The sequence below is a fragment of the Miscanthus floridulus genome, chromosome 18 (genome assembly GCF_019320115.1).
Source record: "Miscanthus floridulus cultivar M001 chromosome 18, ASM1932011v1, whole genome shotgun sequence".
Taxonomy (NCBI): Eukaryota; Viridiplantae; Streptophyta; class Magnoliopsida; order Poales; family Poaceae; genus Miscanthus; species Miscanthus floridulus.
In genome coordinates, this window is record NC_089597.1 from 122396701 (window position 1) to 122418313 (window position 21613).

Genomic DNA, 21613 nt, shown 5'->3' on the forward strand with positions numbered 1-21613 from the left:
TGTTATTTTTACCTGCGTAGTTGGTTGGTCTTTCTGGGCATCATGCATATATGTTTGTGGTCTCTCGTTTTATGTGGTCGCGACAATGGCAGTAGCAGTGTTCGTCATCTGAATAATAAGCTGGCAGAGTGGCAGGTGACTTGAAGTGTAATGTAACTTGCATATTTATTCCTTCCGTGGGTTGAAACTATTGCAAATGTACGATCCATCGATTAGCAAACGTGGTGAGCCAGAGCCCAGAGCCTACAGAGTTCCGTACGTTTAAATTTTGCTTGGTTCTGTCAAGTTATTACAACTATAGTGATCTGTCGTGACATCTAGTGACTTGGTCTGCTGGATTTGTCTTCCTCTGTTGTTCCTGTCTATCTGCTCTTCCACCCTGACGTTGGCTCCATCCTTTGTGACAAAGGCTTTGCCCCTCCGGGCTCCATCAGTCCGGTGAAGGTGACGAAGGGAGGAGCCGGTGAGATGGCCGGTTTGGGTTCAATGCAGTAGCTGGGACGGTGTGGGGATGATGATCAAGTTGACTGGAGTGGCGTAAGCATGTAGACGAGATGGTATATTGCCAACATTAAAACTAAGCTTTGATGCGCTTCCACCCCATCTACGGGCCTGTTTCGCTTCCTTATCCTCTTTCCCCAAGGATTCTGAACTTTTTAAATATATTCTTATTATGTTTTGGATGGCACTTGGGTTGCTGCATAGTGCAGAGGAAAGCAATGACCTGATGTCTACTGGAGAAAGATCCCTTTTAGAAGATCATTATATATTTTTTGATGGAACTATTTCAAGATGCAAAATGCATGATCTAATTCATGATCTTTCAGTAGAAGTGTCCAAAAAAGGAAAGGACTAGACACCTAGTGTGGGACCACGAACACTTCACAATGGAGATGAAATTCCCTGGCCAGCTAAAAAGGGCATGCAGGGCAAGGACACGTAGCACCCGGTTTTAAGAACAAAACCAGATACGCACCATATGTGAGCCCAGGAAGTCAAATCTCACATATAGCTACAAATAAGGGTAATATCAAAAGACAATGCTCAATATATAACGTACTTAGTATAAATGATATAACCTTAGACAGCAAACAGCGGAAAGACAACTCCGATCTTCGGACGAAGACTCCAATCTACAGGGACAACTGACCGGTTGATCACAAGCCTAATTTCTCCAAACTCTAGCAATCTGGTACCCATCCGGGATTTTTATCCAACTATTTGAAAAATAAAGAAAGCGTAAGTACATGTAGTACTCAACAAATATAACATGAGGTTCATGAGTCTCAAAAGGCTGACACTAGTTTAACTACGATTAGCTTTTAATGAGTCATCCTTTAGCAATTGGGTGGCAACAAGTTTATTCACAAGCCCATATAAACACATGATCAGGTAAACATGAATAATGAACAGCATAAACAGTAATCATTAGTGTGCATCTTCATCATCGATATCATCCGTGTTCTTCATCTATTCCGTAAGGGTCCAAGGCCGCTCATGACCGTGAGCACGGCTGATATACCAGTTTTACACTCTGCAGAGGCTGTACACTTTCACTGTGAGTCGTGATTTACCCTTTTGTCCGAGGCGGCCAACCTCTTGACCCACTACCAAGGAAGGTCGGCAGAGTTCACTATGAAGCCTTTCAAAGATTCATCTAACAAGTTAGGGCCGCTAAGGTTTCCCCATCAATAAGCATGAACCCCCCTCCAAGGAGTGACTAATAAAAGACCAAGAAACCAAAGTGCACCCTCTTGGCAGGTCGAGATCATACCTGTCGGAGCCCCTCTTGCGCCATAAAGGTAACCACTAACAAGCTAGAAAAGGTCCTTATACTAAGCTAAAGCCAGAGCCATGTAGCCCTTACAGCTGTACTGTAAGTCCCGGATGTTCGCTCATAGATAAGTCCTTAGGGAGAGGAATCTAGAGCACCATAAAAACAGCCCAATGCTCTAGCCCCCTTATTCCATCTTGCTAAAAAGCATCTTTTAGTGTTTATTGCATAATCCATTAGTCAAGTTATAAGATCATGGCTTTAGTTTGAGCACTAGCATCATACTACCCAATGCAATAACTCATAGGAAACAAGGAATCCAGGATATCAAATAGTTAGAAAAATTACTACGGTTGCCAAAGTAGACACATGCATATGATTAAATTATTAAAGTGAATAGGACAACAAGGAAGATCACATGCTATACTTGCCTTAAAACTTTGATCTTCTTCTATTGAATTGTAACCTCCAAAAGACTTCTTCTGGATCACCAACTTCTTTTATATCACCAACGTACTTCTCACCGACTGGACATGATTATAAAGCACCACACAAGAATCCATGCAATCATGCACGAAGCAAACAATAGATCTAAATTAGAACAGTACACCAAACATAGGAAATAGCAAGTAAAAAGGTTTTAAAGATGTTCAACACGTTGTTATGAACACACAGGCGCAAAAAGCATACAAATCGGAGCTACGATGCAAAAGATACAACTACCGAAAGATATACTTTTATATAAGAAGAAAATTATAGGCTTCATTTATTTTAACTATATAAAATCATATATATATATAAGATATTTTATAAATAATATAAATTGAATTAAGTCAAATTTAGATTTGAATTATAAAACTTAAAGTAAAACAAATCATATTTTATTTATAAAATCCAGTTGCATAATTATTATTCAAGTTAGAGTTTAAACCACGAAATTCCAGAGCTAGTGATATGACAAATATTTTTACTAATGCGTAGATTACGTCGTTACTAATCTAACACAACTTGAACGGGTCAAATCGGAGTTAAAACGCGGAAGATATAGGGTTTAGAAGTTGGATGGCAATATTGTAAATATCCAGAACTGATTTTCGAATTAAAAATAAATCAAAATCAGAATTTAAATCTGGTCAGGGACGGCGGGCGGAATTTGTAGGAAGCATAGGGTCTCTTTTGCAAAAATACAGGGACGACGGGTTATATAATTAAAAACCTGAAGGACTCTTTAGCAAAATTGACGTGCTGATCGGTATTGACCCGATCTGGGTCGCTAATCTTGTGTTCGAAGGCCAGAGAAGAAGGGAAGGATGGAGTCATCGGCGTGTTTCTTCCAGGCAGCGGCGGCGCCATGGTTGACGGCTAGAAGCTCGCCGGTGATCGGTGAAAGGGCGGTCCTGGGCGCGAAACTCGACGGGGAAAGCACGGGAGGAAAGCATGGGAGACAGCGAACTCACCTAGGGCTTCCCGGTGTTGGAGAAGGCTCCGAAACAACGTGTAGCTCGATGGGGCGGCAGCAGCTACCTGCAAAGTTTGGCTAAGGCGTGAGAAAAGCAGAGACCGAGAGAGAGAAGGGGAGGGGCTCGACAGCTTCGTAACCTCAACGCGGAGCTCGAAAAAGATTGGCGAACGGCGGCGAGGCAGCAGATGGCGAGCACAATTGCGGCGGCTTCGGCTCCCAACTCGATGAGATCCGAAACAGGGTAGGACGAGTCCAAGGCAAAACGGCGACCCATAGATGGGAAACGGGGATGCGGCAGGGTCGCAGGAGTCTTATAGGGGCGCCTCGGCGTGGGCAACACGCCAAATTGGGCGAGGACGGCGCGGATTCGATTCGGAGCAGAGTCCGGCCTGGGCACGACTCGGGGTTGAAGACGGCCCTGACAGGGTGGGCCCACCTATCGGCGACTAACGCGCGGGTCCCTGCGGTCAGCCACAAAGAGAGAAGAGAGCACTTGCGTTGCTGGGCCGGCTACTTTGCGTGCCGCGCGAGAGAAAGGGAAAGGGAGAAGTGAGGCCGAGCTGGGTCTGCGGGATGGGACTGGGCCTGCGGAGCTAGCTGGCCACCACGTGCAGTAGCGAGGATGGAAAGGAGCTGGGCTCCAGTGAGGATGTGGGCTGCGCGAAGGGAGAGCAGTGCTGAGCTCCAGCTTGGGCCTATAGGCCGAAAAGAGAGGGGGAGAGAATGGAGGCCATGGGCCTAAAGAGAGAAGGAGGTTTTTCTTTCTTTTTTTCTTTTCTTTTATTTTATAGCCATTTCAAAACCTTTCAAAAGCAAAATTTTAATTCATTTTGATTTTGAGTCAAAACCACTCACCCAAACAAATCATATGCAGTGGCATGAATGCATCACAAATGTTTCTACACCCTATGGTAAATTTTACTTAATGAAAAATTATTATTTTCCTATGTTTTCATGAGCACAAAAATACAAAATTAAATTATTTTAGCTCTATTTCAAGAGAAGCAAATTTTAGGGTGTTATAGGACATTTCTAAGTAAATTCAGTTATGGCTTTGTGAGTAAATCTTTTCTTGAAGACCTTTTTTCAACATTGAGGTACCTTCGTGTCCTAGTTTTTAACCATGTTGAATTTGAGGAGCTGCCAAATTCGATGGAAAATTTAAGGCACCTAAGGTACCTAGATCTACAATGGAGTATCAAAATCAAATAACTACCAAATTCTTTATGCAAGCTGGTGAATCTACAAATGCTCTTGCTTGCTCGATGTCACCAACTAGTGGAGCTACCAAGAGATGTGCATGGACTTGTCAATCTGACATTGCTCTTGCTAACTTCAAAGCAGAAACATTTGTTAAGACATGGGTTTTGTGGTTGGCCTTCGCTAGCACATCGACATTTGAGAGGCTGCCTTGAGCTAACATCATTGACAGAGGGACTTGGCAGCCTATCTGCCCTCAAAGAGCTACGCATCTTCAACTGTTCAAAGTTGGCTTCTCTTCCCTCTGCTATGAGGCAACTCTCCAAACTCCAGTGGTTGGTTATTAATAATTGTGCAGAGATTGATCTGATGGAACCAAAGGAAGCCATGAGCGGGCTGTGCTTCCTTTGTACACTTGTGTTTGGTTGAGCTGTGGCTGTGGAAAAAAGCTGCTGTGGGCTGTGAGCTGTAGAAAAGCTGAAAGCTGTTTGGTTAAACAAGTATAAAATATACCTTCTATTTTTATCTCTCTTGAAACAACTATGAAAGAGCTTTTTATTCCACCAATTTCGAAAAGCAGAAAGCCAAAAGCAGAGTCAAACCAGCTTTCAAAACTGTACTACGGAAAAGCAGCTGCTTCTGAAAAAGCAGCCTGGAAAAGCAGCCCCTTTGGTTGGGCTTTTGGCTTTTGGGGCCAAAAGCCAAAGCCAAAAGCCCAACCAAACGGACCCTTAGTCTTGTTGCTCTTGTAAAGTTGGTGGGATTTCCAGAGAGCTTCAAATCTGTCGTATCCTCTCTCGAATATGTTTTTATTGGCGATTGCAAAGGATTGGAGACGCTGCCAAGTGTACTCCAAGACTTCACTTCTCTTAAGAGAATCATCATTCGTGACTCCCCTGCGTTGAGCAGGAGATGCGTGGTGGGTTCTGGGGAGGATTATCATCTCATCTATCACGTCCTTGAGATAGAGATTGATGGAGTGTGGTTGAAAAGGTACAATTATCGGCTGGGGTGTACTTGCCGATTAATAGAAATTCACGTTATTTTTTGCTTACACCAACCAAAAATAGTACGGATTTATCTTACTCTGTTTCTCTGCCTACTATTATGCACAGGAACAGGGGAACCTAGCAAGCTTGCTGATCCCGAATCATGGCAGCTCTCAGCTAAGCGCACACGTTTCCTGGTGTTGCTAGTTCGCTATTGTGTTTTTTTTTACCTGCGTAGTTGGTTGTTCTTTCCGGGCACTATGCATTATGTGTTTGTGGTCTTGTGGTTACGTGGTCATGACAATGGCAGTAGCAGTTTGTCACCTAAATATTAAGCTGGACACAGTCGGCTTGAAGTGTAATGTAACTTGCACATTTACTTGTTACGTGAGTTGTTGCAAATGTACAATCAACCGATTAGCAAACTTGGTGAGCTTACGCACCTCTGTACGTTAGCTTTTGCTTTGTTATTATGTCAAGTTATTAAAACTATAGTGACCTGTCGTGACATCTCGTGACTTGTCTGCTGGCTTTGTCTTCCTGTGTTCTTCCTGTCTCTCTGCTCTTCCTCCCTGACCTTGTCTCCATCCTTTGTAACAAAGGCTTTGCCCCTCCGGGCTCCAGCGAAGGCGACGAAGCCTGGAGCTGGTGAGATGGTTTGGGTTCGACGCAGTAGCTGGGAGGGTGTGCGGTTGCTGATCAAGTGTTGACCGGAGTAGGCATATGCACATAGACGAATGATTGTTCATTTCGATGATACGAAAGTGTGGCCACTACTAATACATACAGATTGATGATTGCTCGAGAGACTCTTGTAGGAGTTGTAGCTAGGAAGATGCATGTAAGGATCATTCAGTTGCAGGGTTCCATCAACTTCTACTGCTATCTCGAACGAAGCGCAACTGGATACATCGGAGTATAGAAAGCGGCGGCAGCACCAGTCCCACAGGCCGTCGAACACCTCGATCGGGCTCGTCAGGGTACGTACAACGCCGTCTCTTTCCCTGTCTCTGTGTTTCCAAAAAAACACCCTCGTTCGCCTTGGAGACGGTCGCCCCGTCGCCTCGCACGGGCACGGCGGTGGCTTGGTCGACGAGTAATTAATCGATCTCAACATGTCACGCGATTGCGCTTCATCACTTCACTTGGCGTCTTTGGACGGCTCGTCCGTCCGCGAGCACTTTCACCGCGGCGTCGTCGTCGTTGGCTATCGCACAGGGGCACTGGCCACTGGCTACGAGATGAATTAAGCCGACGTGTATATATAACCGGACAACGGGTTTGTTTCACATAACTAGCTAGCTTCAAGTCTTCAACAGGCCATGCATGCATGTTTTGTTGACCATTCAATGCCCAAAATCCAAAAAAAAAATCCTTTTTTTTCTAAAAAAGATATCTCTACCTACCATCGTGCACAGGGAGAGCTGAGAACCCGGCAGGACGCCATACACCACCGATATGATGATGCAGTGAGCTCTTAGCTATCGCACACGCTTCCTATGGTGTCGCTACTGTGTATTTTACTTGTGTAATTGATTGTTCTTTTAGGGCACCATGCATATATATGTTTGTGGTCTTCTTGTTATGTGGTCGTGACACTGGCAGTAGCAGTTTGTAATCAAGAATAAGCTGGACACAGGTGGTTTGAAGTGTAATGTAACTTGCACATTTACAGTTGTTCAGTGGGTTGAACTATTTCAAATTGAATGAAGCACCACTACTTTTAGATGACGTATCTTTTGTATTGGGTGTTCCTATTTATAGATTGCTGTACTCTGAAGCATGAAGAGCAGTGCTTGAACTGGCCTGCTCCTCACTTTTCTGGGAGGAGTGTAAACATGTAATTTCTGCTCTTCACAGAAACAAGCAGGCAAACAGTTCGACTGAACATGTTCAGCTGGCACCTGGCGGAGCGAGATTACCAATTTACCACACGTGATCTATGCAACCTGCATGGCCTCTGGCATATTCCGCAGCTAGTAGCCTAGTACCTGCTGGGGAGATGTATCGGACATTCCGACGGTCGCTGTTGGTTGATGTCAACTTCTGAACCCATGCCATGCCACGATCCACACGCGTTGATCAAGGACTGTGACCGTACCCTTGGAATGCATGGATGGCCATCGCGTTCATTATGGGAGAAAGCAAAAGTGTTTGAGTAGGTGCACGCCGCGTGCTGCAAGGAGCTACTAGTAGCCGTGGATTCCGCCGCCGGCAGGCGGCCACGAGCGCGCTCGCCGTCGCCGATGTGTAGCCACGACGGCGCGATGGGAACTTGGAAACTCGATGAGTTTTGCTGCATGATCCCTGCTCATCAGTGTTCGTTTGATTGTTTCAGGAGAAGCGGTCGTACCATCAACGATTCAGCATCCAAGCCTGTTCGCGCGAGTTCGTGCCATGTCGATAGCAGATATTTGGGCTGCTGCGCTCGTTAACACTTGGTCTCCAATGCAATGGTTGTCTTTTCAACTGACCGGCTCCCCTCAAGCCGTCCGGCCGTCCCTATTAATATTTTGATGAAAACCGTCCCTATTACTATTAACTCCAGAAGACAAGTTGCTTGCTGGCGATATCTACACGCTCCTCCGTTTGTCCCTCCGACGACGGCGATATCTGACATGACCCTTTTTTTTTATAAAACAGGAGGGGATTTAACCCCAACTGGAATCTCTCCACCTAAAAAGTTCCTATGCTTATGGTCTGCTGCCCCGCTCGTAATAATCTCCAGAGTTAACTACCGACGATACTGAACACCCCCCCCCCCCTTGGCGGCTCGCAGCCTGCCCCTAGATGCGGCCACGTTTGGATCGCCCACGTCCACGGCGCTCCTTTCCGACACCGTTATGCCCTTTGAGGGAAGCAAATGAACTCAGTCATCTCGGGGAGTCGTGGTTGTTCATCCTCCCAAGTCGTGCTCCTACGGTTGTCGGTGTTTCGAACCACCGGCTAGTAAATTTGTATCTGCGCGTCTGGTCCGGATGGTGTGCTCGGAGGACATAAGGATTTATACTGGTTCGGGCAGAATGTCCCTACGTCCAGTCTACCGCTGCTCGTGTTACCTGCACTAGTTTATAGTAGGGGTTACAAACGGGCGAGAGAGGAAGAAGGTCCCAAGTCTCTGATGAAAGGATCGAACAGAGTTGAGTCTTGTTGAGCTCGTTCTGCCATGTGTTCCTTCAGCCGTGTGCTCGTGGGGCATCCCGCTTCCCCTTTTATAGGTGAAGGAGAAGGCGCAGGTTACAGAGAGAGAAAAAGAGAGGAAAGGGGAAAAGCGAGCGAGAAGAAGGCCTCCAAGGCCACCGCGTCCTTCTTCTCCTTCATGCGGGTCTCGTCGACGCTGTAGATGGTAACGGGGACGGCTCCATGTCGGGCTCTTGTTCACCACTGGTGTCATGCCTCGACGTCATCAGCAGGTTGTGGCGTCCCATCCCGTCCCGGCGGACGGCGCAGTGAACCGACGTGCCTGTCAGCGGCCGTACGGAGATTAGACAGCACAACAATCACGCGCCCGTCACTGTTGGCGATGCGATCCCCCGGGCGTGGCCTGACGTGGCCACGGGTCACATCGAGACGTGCCTGCTTCCCTCTCAGTGTCAGAAGTTTGACCCCGGGGTCGTACCCTTAGACTCGTAGTGGTTGGAGGCGATATGGGTCCCCGTCTTGCGAGACGGAGCCCGCGCCCTCGGGGTCGGGCGGGACGGAGCCCATGCCCTCGGGGTCGGGCGAGACAGCTCCCGTACCCTTGGGGTCGGGCGACACATAGCTCGTGCCCTCAGGGTCGGGCGAGACGGAGCCCGTGGCCTCAGGGTCGGGCGAGACGGCTCCCATACCCTCGGGGTTGGGCGACACAGGGCCCGTGCCCCAAGGGGTCTGGCGAGGCGGAAACCATCCCTTCGGGTCGGTCGAGACTAAAATACACCCTCGATTATCTAGACGAGTTGTCGTCCGTGGTCCTCGGATCCCTTCTTCGACTATCCCTACTACTATTACCAGACAACGGGTGACTCCTTCCCTGTAACCCAAGATCGAGGCAGCCGGCCAGCGTGACCATGGTGGCGGCCGGCGCGACCACAGAGGCGGCCTCGCAGGCATCCGACGCGACCATGGGGCGGGCGCCGTGGCCTCGGAGCGGGCCGTTGTGGACACGGGGGCAGGCGCCGCGCCATTGGGGCAGCCATCACGGACACGGGCGCGGTCAGCGCGGATAAGGCGTGCATGAGCAGTGCCGGCGCGTTCAGGACACAGCACCAACTCACAGAAGGCCGCCGCGCCTGCGAGCTCCGGCGAGACCATGCCCGTCCCGCCGCCGCGCCTGCAAGCTCCGGCCCTGGCCGCGCCGTCTGCGGGAGAGGCCGCGGGGCCGGCCGCGCCTGCCCAGCTCGCCTGACCACTGACGCGGCGCTGCCCCTCTCAAACCGAGCTCCTGCTGCCAGCCGCCATGCTCTGCCTTGCTCCGTTCGTGCTGTCACAGGCTCCCTCGCCCGTGCAGCCGCGGCCGCGAACCCTGAACGCCCGCTGCGAGCTGTGCTCTGTTTTGCCCCAGTGTTCCTTTGCTTGATGTCATCATGACGTCATACGCGCTATATGGCCATTTTCCTTTAGAAAAATAATCTCATAAATAGATTCATTATATTATAGGAATACACGTATACGTGTCTCACACTAACAGCAAAACTGAGCCATCCATCTCATGATCTACGGCTGAGATTTAAAGGTCATCGTAGGCGTGCACAAAAATACATGACACGGTGCACAGACATATATCTAGTTATAGTAAAAAATAAGAATAAATATAGTGCAGCGAGGTTTTAAGAGACAAAAAAAGATAAAAAAGCTAAAATTACACAAAGCCTTCTAGCCATAGATCTATAAACAGGTGGAGTGCCGACTTTGCTAGTGCAAACTCTCTTCCAAAGATAGTCTTGCATCTTTGCATGGAGTGGGAGATATTCTTAAAAATGATGTCATTACGCATTATCCAAATAGCCCAACACATCGTGATAATGATTTCCACGAAGAAAGGCTCCACCTACCCTAGAAGCAAAGACCACGACTTCAACTAGCCAAGTCGTCTCTTGCCTGGCATTTCAATCCTCACCTCAGGCAGGGAGAACGAAGAAGCAGGAATCAGGAGAGTACTACAACTGCAGCTCGCAATAGCCAATTCTCTCTGGTATGTGCGTTATAGTTCAACCATGGTTATATATTCTTTTAATCTTTTTTTTTTATTTCAAGACAATCCAACTTCAGTTAGGAGGTTGCTTCGTGACGCTCCTATTTGATTTTTGTGCAATCAATTCAGTTGCCTTCTCCGTCAAGCATGTGATGCAAAAGACAAGGAGCATACCATGAATATGGTGCGAACTTGTGATGTCCGGCCGCTGCAATTACGACTAGCCGGTCTGCAAGCTACTCTTCTAATCTAAACTAGACAAGAAGACACAACTAGTAGTTTCATGCTCCTACTAGTTCTTTTCTCTCCCTCGCGACTCGCCCTAGCGCTGCCACCGCCGTCCCCCCGCCTTCCACCACCGCTGATCCCTCTCCCTTCCCCTCCGGCATCTCACCGGAGGTCGGAGGGAGTGACCATCCATCGTTTTTAGTAAGTTTTCTAGTAGATCAAGTCCTTAAAATTAGGGTCTCTCTATGCCATGTTTTTTTTTATATTGGAGATTTATCTTCTCCTCCTCCTCCTCCCCGGCGACAGCAAGGGGGCAGGGTGGAGCCGTTTTCTCTATGGCGGCTCTGTTGAAGATGAAGACGACAACTACGGCGTCAACAACTTCATCAGCATGACGACATGGAGACTTTTCTTTCTGAACGGCGACATAATGGCTGAGATGATGTCGCCACCATGTAATAACTTTATCCGTTCTCTTCTCCGTTTTATTGTGGTTAGATCGATCTGGCCACAATGAAGGACTAGGGAGAATAAGTTTCACATCAGTCTTCCTCATTCTTCAGTGGCAGAAAGAAGAAGGAAGACAACACAAGAAAGAAGAAGATTCTTAACTCCGCTTGCAAGAATGTTGACAGTCATTCGTTGAGCATATGTTTTTAGGCCTTTTGCCGAGTGTTTGTCTGTATGGTCATCCATATCAAGCATCATACATGTTTGGTTTTGAGATTTGGAGCTATTCACAGCACGGGTACAATATAGATGAAAATCAGTTTCTAGATATATGTAGTGTATTCCAAAGTGCTTTAACGTAATGATGTACCTAGCTATTGTTTAAAATAATTCTTCTTCGTCTAAAAAAAACTCCTACTAGTCCTTTGCTACAATCTGCTGCAAATAGGGACCGTATTCTTCTTCAGTAAATCAAGGTACTAGTAGTACTTAATATACTATAAATACTCTAATTTCTTTCTAACTATCCAAGCATGAAACCTTGTTTTGCATCTATGAGTTCCATAAAACAAAATACAAATCTGAGTAAGTATAACAACCTGATGGGTGTTTTTTTTTTTTGCTTTCTAGTGGCAAGATTGTTGGACACTCGCTATGGCTGAGGTTAGTTTATCACACTTCGCAACCTCTGTTCTCCAGAACGTTGCATCCTTTGGCACGGAATGGGCAGTTAATGAGTCCAAGTCAGCCTGAAACGTCAAGAAAGAAATAAGAAAGTTGGAAAGATCACTGAGATCGATCTGTGCTATTCTTCAAGATGCCGAGAGCAAGCAGTCTAGTTCGCATGCCCTCCAAGAGTGGCTGGATAACTTGAAGGATGCAGTATACAACATAGATGATATATTGGATGATGTGGCTACCAGAGATCTAGAGCAAGAAGTACATAAAGGTTTACGTGCTCGATTTCGACATCTACTGGTTTCTCCGTTTGAACTGAGTCAAAGAATAAAAGAAGTTTGTGTAATCTGGATGAGATAGCAGCCAACAAATCACAGTTTGGATTAACTGAGAATCTAATTGATATCCCGGCAACCAGAAGAAGTAACAGAGAAACACACTCTTTCATCAATGAACCAAACATTATTGGGAGAGATGGAGCTAAAAATGAGATAGTTGCAAGGATTCTAGCCGCTGCAGACTCCACAAGTCCTTTGTCTGTACTTCCCATTGTTGGTTTAGGGGGCATTGGAAAAACTACTTTGGCCAAGCTAATTTACAATGACTTGCAGATTACCAACAAGTTTGACATGAAGTTATGGGCATGTGTCTCTAATGTATATGATCTTAAGAAGATCTTGGATGACAAAATACAATCAAGTACAGGTGCAAGCCACAAACAACTAAACCTTGAGGCACTGCAGAGTAGGTTGCGTGGGATTTTACATGAAAAGAGATATTTTCTTGTGCTAGATGATATGTGGAACGAAGAAGCCAGTGAATGGGAAGATTTGAGAAGCCTTCTATGTAGTGCTGGTAATGGAAATGTAATTATAGTAAGCACACGTGGTTCAAATGTTGCATCAATGGTGAAGACCTTAGAGCCATACAAACTAGCAAAGCTACCACATGAAGAGTGCATGGAAGTATTTTTATGTCGTGCATTCAAAGGTGACGAAAAAAGGGATGCTAAGTTGTTAAAAATTGGACACTCAATTGTTGAGAAATGCTATGGTGTCCCTTTGGCTGCAAAGACATTGGGTTCCCAACTATCAAGTCACCGAGCTGTAAGAGAGTGGCATTGCATCAATGAAGAGAAATTATGGAATGTAAAGCAAAACAAGGGTGGAATCTTGGCAGGACTAAAACTAAGTTATGATGCACTACTACCGCATCTACGGGCATGCTTTGCTTCATTATCCACTTTTCCAAAAGACTACAAACTTTTTGCAAACATTCTTGTTATGTTCTAGATGGAATTAGGATTGTTGGATAGAGGAAAGGAAAACAAGGACCTGATGACTATGGGACACGAATACTTTCATGAACTTTTAGGAAGATCACTTTTACAAGATCAATTTATTGTTGTTGACAATACTATAAGGCATTGTAAAATGCACGATCTTATCCATGATCTTTCAACTAAAGTGTCCCAAAAGGAACATGTAGTTGTCAGTTGTGAAAAACTTGATGTCTCTAAAAGGATTAGACACCTAGTGTGGGACCACCAAGACTTCTCAATAGAGATGAAATTTCCTAACCAGCTAAAAAGGGCTGGCAGGGTGAGGGCATTTGTAAGCAGAAACAATTATGGCACTGTGAGTAAAGCCTTTCTTGAAGGCCTTTTCTCAACTTTCAAGCACCTTCGTGTCCTAGTTTTTTCTGAAGTTGGATTTGAAGAGCTACCAAGTTCGATTGGAAATTTAAGGCACCTAAGGTACCTAGATCTACAATGGAATAGAAAAAATCAAATACCTACTAAATTCTTTATGCAAGTTGGTGAATCTACAAACGCTCCATCTCTTGCTCGATGTGAGCAACTAGTGGAGCTACCAAGAAACGTGCATGGACTTGTTAACCTCACATACCTCAACTTGACTTCAAATCAGAGGCATTTGTTGAAACATGGGTTTTCGTGGTTGGCCTTTGCTAGCAAATCTAGTATTGGATGGCTGCCTTGAGTTAACATCATTGACACAGAGACTTGGCAGCCTGGCTGCCCTCAAAGAGCTACGCATCTTCAACTGTCCAAAGTTGGCTTCTCTTCCCTCTGTCATGAGCCACTCTCCAAACTCTTGGTTATTAATAATTGTGCAGAGCTTGATCTGATGGAACCAGAAGAAGCCATGAGCGGGTTGTGCTGCCTTGGTTCGCTCAATCTTGTCGCTCTTCCAAAGTTGGTGGGATTTCCGGAGACCTTTAAATCTGCTGCATCCTCTCTTGAATATGTTTGCATTGACTATTGCAAAGGATTGGAGAGGCTGCCAACTGTAGTCAAAGACTTTACATCTCTTAAGAAAATCATCATTCCTAACTCCCCTGCGTTGAGTAGGAGATGCACGGTAGGTTCCGGAGAGGATTTTCATCTCATCAGCCACGTCCTTGAGATAAAGATTGATGGAGTGCGGTTTGAAAGGTATAATTATCGGTTGCGGTTGACTTGCTGGTTAATATAAATTCACGTTATTTTTTTGCTTGCTTGCACCAACTAAAAACAGTACTGGTTTATCTTACTCTGTATCTCTGCCTACTTTTATGCACAGGAAGAGTTGAGAAGCCGACAAGTTCTTGCTGATCCCGATTCGTGGCAGGACGCCTTATGCCAGCGATGCAGGAGCTCTCGGCTAAGAGCACACGCTTCCTGTGGTGTCGCTATTGTGTTTTGGAAAAAGTCTACTCCACCCCCCAACTATGGGGGTGGTCTACATAACCCCCTCAACTATGAAACGGTCTGATTTACCCCATGAACTTTACAAAACTGTCTATTTTACCCCCCCAGACGGTTTTCATTGGCGGGTTGCTACAGTAACAGGGGTTTGCTACAGTGGCAGGGTTTTGTACTAAAGCGTAATGTAAGCGTAAACGTAATTAATTACAGAAAAAATTGGATTTTCCAATTAATCTAAAGCTACAGCAAAAACTTTGTACTAAAGCGTACTATATTATATGTTCACTGTGTAGATCTACTCATGTGGAGTACAACAAAATTAGATTTTTCATTTTATGATTTTTCTGTGATTTACTATGATTTTTCAAAGATTCAGCAGAAATAAGGGAAAAAGACAAAACGTGCCACTGTAGCAAGCCCCGTTGTTACTGTAGCAAACCGCCGCTGAAAACCGCCTGGGGGGATAAAATAGACGATTTTGAAAAGTTCAGGGGGTAAATCAGACCGTTTCATAGTTGAGGGAGTTATGTAGACCACCCCCTATAGTGGGGGGGGGGTGGAGTAGACTTTTTCCATTGTGTTTTTACCCATATGGTTGGTTGGTCCTTACGGGCACCATGCTTATATGTTTGTGGTCTTTCTCGTTTGTGGTCGTGACAATGGCAGTATCAGTTCATCGTCTAAATAATAAGTGTCAGCAGAGTCGTATCTCCCGTGGTGGTTAGATCATTGCCGAGTCTTCAGGGGCACAACGTGCCCAAGCTCCCGCACTTGCTCCGCTGGACGCGGTCTCCACGGCAATTCTCCTGTGATCCGATTGATGCGCGCTCGCACAACTGCCGTAGCGTGCTCGCCCGCACCACCTGTGTAATCATGGCCAATGGCCTCTCATGTATATATATATATATATATGTAACACTTGAGATCAATACAAGGTGTGGAGTTTGGATCATACTCTCTCTGTGCTTTTCCTTCTACATGGTATCATCGTCCAAGGTTTCGTAAATCCCTTCGTCACTTCTTCCGCTGCCATGGCTCCCTCTTCCAACAACTCAGAGTCCTCCGATGATGGCTTCTCCATTGCTCCAGCCAGCGCCTCCCAGATCCAGGGACTTTCCATCCGCCATCACGTTCCTGTCATCCTTGACATGGACGAGGCCAACTACGGCCAATGGCGTCTCTTCTTCGAGTCGACCCTCGGAAAATTCGGCCTTCAGAGCCACGTCCGTTCTACTACGCCCGATGATGATCGCGACGGCGAGTGGCGCATGGTTGACTCATGCATCGTCAACTGGATCCTCTCCACCGTACACAAGTCCGTCTTCGACATTGTTCGCCGTGATCGCCACGACGCGTTCTCTCTGTGGCACGCCGTCGAGGACCTGTTCCAGGATAATGAGCTGCAGCGCGCCGTCTACCTGGAGGCGGAGCTGCGCTCCTTGCAGCAAGGCGATCTGTCGATGAATGAGTACTGCACCAAGTTGAAGAGGCTCGCCGATCAGCTCCGCGACATCGGACACCCCGTCTCCGAGCCGAGCTAGGTGCTCAATCTACTCCGCGGCCTCAACCCCAAGTACCGCTACGTCAAGCCGGTCATCACCGCCAAACACCCGCCGCACACCTTCATGAGCGCTCGTTCCTTCCTCATCCTCGAGGAAATCAGTCTCCAGAACGACGCCAAGGCTGAAGCCAGTCAAGCCCTCACCGCCTCTCATGGTGATCGATCCAGCGCGTCATCCGGCTCCGCCAACGACGGATCATCCTCCTCCGACACCCCCCGTCACAACAACCGCACCAACACCGGGGGCTCCTACAATCGTTCCAACCGACGTCGTGGCGGACGCGGCGGGGGCGGCGGCAACAACGGCGGCGGCGGACGCGGCGGACTGAGGAACAACAACAACTCCTCCAACAACCAGGGTACACCCTACGCCGCCGGCTACAACCCATGGCAGGGCATGGTGCAGGCGTGGCCTATGCCATTCCGTGCGCCAGGGGCCGGTGTTCTCGGCCCACGGCCGCCCTTCCAACCTCAACACGCCATGATGGCTGGTCACCACGGTGGCGCGCCCCAAAACGCGTTCGACACTGCTGCTCTCTACGCCGCCCTCAACTCTGCCGGCGTTCCGCAAGCACCACCGAGCACATCTGAGTGGTACTTCGATACCGGCGCGACGTCCCACATGTCCTCGTCCCCGGGTAACTTTCCCTCTTCTTCCATTAATCCTTCGTCATCTGTTATCACAGTGGGTAATGGTGCTAGCATGCCTGTCACGCACCAAGCACGAACATTCATTCCCACTGCCACCCATCCCCTTCATCTGAATGACGTTCTTATTTCACCATCTTTGATCAAAAACTTAATCTCTGTTCGTCGCTTAACCCGCGACAATAATGTTTCGATCGAGTTTGACCCTGTTGGTTTCTCCGTTAAGGATCTTCGTACCAGGGCGGAGATGCTCCGATGTGAGAGCATGGGCGACCTCTATCCTCTTCGGCTCCCGCATCATCAAGCTCTTGCTGCTTCCTCCGGAATCTCACTCTGGCACCAGCGGCTTGGCCATCCAGGGACACCCGTTCTATCCCAGCTATTACAGTCTTTTGATTTTTAGTGTAATAAGACCGATGCACATGTTTGCTCTTCCTGTCAAATGGGCAAACACGCCCGGTTACCTTTCAGTAACTCCACTTCCCATAGTTATTTTCCTTTTCAACTTTTACACTCAGATGTTTGGACTTCACCAGTTTATAGCTATTCAGGCTACAAATATTATGTTGTGTTTCTTGATGATTATACACACTATTTGTGGACCATTCCTCTTCGGCAAAAATCTGAAGTCCTGCCCACCATTCGCGCCTTCATAGCCTATGTCCAGACTCAGTTCCGATTGCCTATCTTGGCTTTGCAAACTGACAATGGCAAGGAATTCGATTCCTATGCTCTCCGTTCTCTCTTCTCTGCGCACGGCATCCACCTGCGTCTGTCCTGCCCGTATACATCGCAACAAAATGGGAAAGCTGAGCGAGTTCTTCGTACGCTTAACGATTGTCTTCGAACTATGCTTGTTCACAGTGCAGAACCGTCGGATTTTTGGGCCGAGGCACTGGCCACGGCGACGTACCTTGTCAACCGCCGTCCCTGCCGAACCATCGGCTCCCTGACGCCGTACCAGCTCCTCTTCGGCATCGCCCCCACATACGACGAGCTGCGCGTGTTTGGGTGTCGTTGCTTCCCTAACATCATGGCAACCGCACAGCACAAGCTCCAACGACGCTCGACGCCGTGCATCTTCATCGGCTACCCCGTAGATCATCGCGGCTACCACTGCTACGACGTCGCGACAAGGCGGGTGATCACGTCTCGTCACGTTACATTTGACGAGACCGAGTTTCCGTTCCGCACGGCTTGCTCCCCCACGCCTTCTTCTCCACCGGAACTTGAGGATCCGCCTCCTCCCGTTACGGGCCGACGCGGGACCGTGACCGCGCCCACGACTCCACCATCGACACCACCGCGCCTCGTCGACATCCTTCCCCAACACCCCACACGTGCGCGAACGGTGCGTGCTGCACAACCTGCACCTCAGCAAGCGCCATCAGTGATCAGCGACAGCTCCTCCTCGTCGTGGTCCCCCTCGTCGTCGCCCAGTGCACCCAGCTCATCTCCAGCGCCTGCCACCGCACCAACCTCACCCACATTAGCACCCATAGGCCATCACATGGTCACCCGTGCTCGCGCCGGCATCCACAAACCGAACCCCAAGTATGCACTAACGGCCTCTCCAGCAATTTCACCAATCCCTCGCAGTGTCCGTGCCGCCATCAAAGACCCACACTGGCACGCCGCCATGCAGTGTGAGTTCGACGCTCTACAGGCCAACAAGACATGGACTCTCGTTCCACGTCCACCCGGCGCTCACATCATCACCGGGAAATGGGTCTTCAAACACAAGTTCAACTCCGACGGGACGCTCGAGCGGTATAAAGCCCGTTGGGTTGTCCGAGGCTTCCATCAGCGACCCGGCATCGACTTCGGCGAGACATTTTCGCCGGTAGTCAAGCCGGCCACCATACGCACCGTCCTCACGCTCGTCGCAACAAACAATTGGTCGGCTCATCAGCTAGACGTCTCCAACGCATTCCTGCACGGCTACCTTCGGGAGCACGTCTACTGTCAGCAACCCACTGGCTTCGTCGACTCTCGTCAGCCGGATGCAGTCTGCCTCCTCTCCAGATCGCTCTACGGCCTTCGTCAAGCTCCACGGGCGTGGTTCGACCGATTTGTTGGCCATGTTACATCCCTTGGGTTCGTGCAATCCAAGGCGGACTCGTCGCTGTTCGTCTACAACAATGGCGGCTCGACGGCGTACCTGCTATTGTACGTGGACGACATGATCCTGTCTGCGTCAAGCTCCAGTCTACTTCGACAAATCATTGCTCGTCTACAGGAGGCCTTTGCTGTGAAGGACATGGGACCGGTGAACCATTTCCTTGGCATCACTGTTCGTCGGAACAGCACCGGCTTCTACTTGTCCCAATCTCAGTACGCCGCCGAACTCCTGGAACGCGCCGGCATGGCCACCTGCAATCCAGCGGCAACGCCAGCCGACACGAAGCCAAAGCCGTCCACAATTGATGGAGCACTTCTCAAGGATGCCACTGCCTACCGGAGTGTTGCCGGTGCACTGCAATATCTGACGATCACACATCCTGATATCGCGTACGCCGTGCAACAAGTATGCTTGCATATGCATGCACCGCGCGATGTTCACCATACTATGCTCAAGCGAATTCTTAGGTACATCAAAGGGACACTCCATCTGGGACTACAGCTCCGAACCGCGACATCACCGACGATCACCGCGTATTCGGACGCCGATTGGGCTGGCTGTCCGGACACGAGGCGTTCTACTTCAGGCTTCTGCATCTTCATCGGCAATTCTCTTGTCTCTTGGTCCTCCAAGCGACAGATGACCATGTCGCGGTCCAGCGCCGAGGCGGAGTACCGTGCCATCGCCAACGCCGTCGCCGAGTGTTCCTGGCTACGACATCTCCTCGGTGAACTTCTGTGCAAGGTGCCCACGGCGACTGTTGCGTTCTGTGACAACATCTCATCCGTTTACATGTCCAAGAACCCGGTTCATCATCGGCGGACCAAGCACATTGAGCTGGATATCCACTTCGTCCGGGAGAAGGTCGCCATTGGCGAGCTCCGCGTCACACATGTGCCCAGTGCGCGGCAGCTCGCGGACGTGTTCACCAAGGGTCTACCCTCCGCTCTATTCTTCGACTTCCGAGACAGTCTTTCCGTCACCGCCGACGACGTCAAGACTGAGGGGGGTGTCAGCAGAGTCGTATCTCCCATGGTGGTTAGATCATTGCTGAGTCTTCAGGGGCACAACGTGCCCAAGCTCCCGCACTTGCTCCGCTGGACGCGGTCTCCACGGCGATTCTCCTGCGATCTGATTGATGCGCGCTCGCACAACTGCCGTAGCGTGCTCGCCCGCACCACCTGTGTAATCATGGCCAATGGCCTCTCATGTATATATATATATATATATATATATATATATATATATATATATATATATATATATATATATATATATATGTAACACTTGAGATCAATACAAGGTGTGGAGTTTGGATCATACTCTCTCTGTGCTTTTCCTTCTACATGGTATCATCGTCCAAGGTTTCGTAAATCCCTTCGTCACTTCTTCCGCTGCCATGGCTCCCTCTTCCAACAACTCAGAGTCCTCTGATGATGGCTTCTCCATTGCTCCAGCCAGCGCCTCCCAGATCTAGGGACTTTCCATCCGCCATCACGTTCCTGTCATCCTTGACATGGACGAGGCCAACTACGGCCAATGGCGTCTCTTCTTCGAGTCGACCCTCGGAAAATTCGACCTTCAGAGCCACGTCCGTTCTACTACGCCCGATGATGATCGCGACGACGAGTGGCGCATGGTTGACGCATGCATCGTCAACTGGATCCTCTCCACCGTACACAAGTCCGTCTTCGACATTGTTCGCCGTGATCGCCACGACGCGTTCTCTCTGTGGCACGCCGTCGAGGACCTGTTCCAGGATAATGAGCTGCAGCGCGCCATCTACCTGGAGGCGGAGCTGCGCTCCTTGCAGCAAGGCGATCTGTCGATGAATGAGTACTGCACCAAGTTGAAGAGGCTCGCCGATCAGCTCCGCGACATCGGACACCCCGTCTCCGAGCCGTGCCAGGTGCTCAATCTACTCCGCGGCCTCAACCCCAAGTACCGCTACGTCAAGCCGGTCATCACCGCCAAACACCCGCCGCACACCTTCATGAGCGCTCGTTCCTTCCTCATCCTCGAGGAAATCAGTCTCCAGAACGACGCCAAGGCTGAAGCCAGTCAAGCCCTCACCGCCTCTCATGGTGATCGATCCAGCGCGTCATCCGGCTCCGCCAACGACGGATCATCCTCCTCCGACACCCCCCGTCACAACAACCGCACCAACACCGGGGGCTCCTACAATCGTTCCAACCGACGTCGTGGCGGACGCGGCGGGGGCGGCGGCGGTGGACGCGGCGGACTGAGGAACAACAACAACTCCTCCAACAACCAGGGTACACCCTACGCCGCCGGCTACAACCCATGGCAGGGCATGGTGCAGGCGTGGCCTATGCCATTCCGTGCGCCAGGGGCCGGTGTTCTCGGCCCACGGCCGCCCTTCCAACCTCAACACGCCATGACGGCTGGTCACCACGGTGGCGCGCCCCAGAACGCGTTCGACACTGCTGCTCTCTACGCCGCCCTCAACTCTGCCGGCGTTCCGCAAGCACCACCGAGCACATCTGAGTGGTACTTCGATACCGGCGCGACGTCCCACATGTCCTCGTCCCCGGGTAACTTTCCCTCTTCTTCCATTAATCCTTCGTCATCTGTTATCACAGTGGGTAATGGTGCTAGCA

The 21613-nt window shown here is 49.1% G+C and overlaps 3 pseudogenes; all 3 read left to right on the forward strand.

Annotated features, from left to right (window-relative positions):
* The first annotated feature begins 85 nt into the window (after positions 1–85).
* LOC136524529 (putative disease resistance protein At3g14460) lies at positions 86–5567 on the forward strand (annotated as a pseudogene).
* A 5047-nt stretch (positions 5568–10614) lies between these two features.
* Positions 10615–14546, forward strand: LOC136524530 (putative disease resistance protein RGA1; annotated as a pseudogene).
* A 1146-nt stretch (positions 14547–15692) lies between these two features.
* On the forward strand, positions 15693–17131 carry LOC136524531 (uncharacterized; annotated as a pseudogene).
* The last annotated feature ends 4482 nt before the right edge of the window (positions 17132–21613 follow it).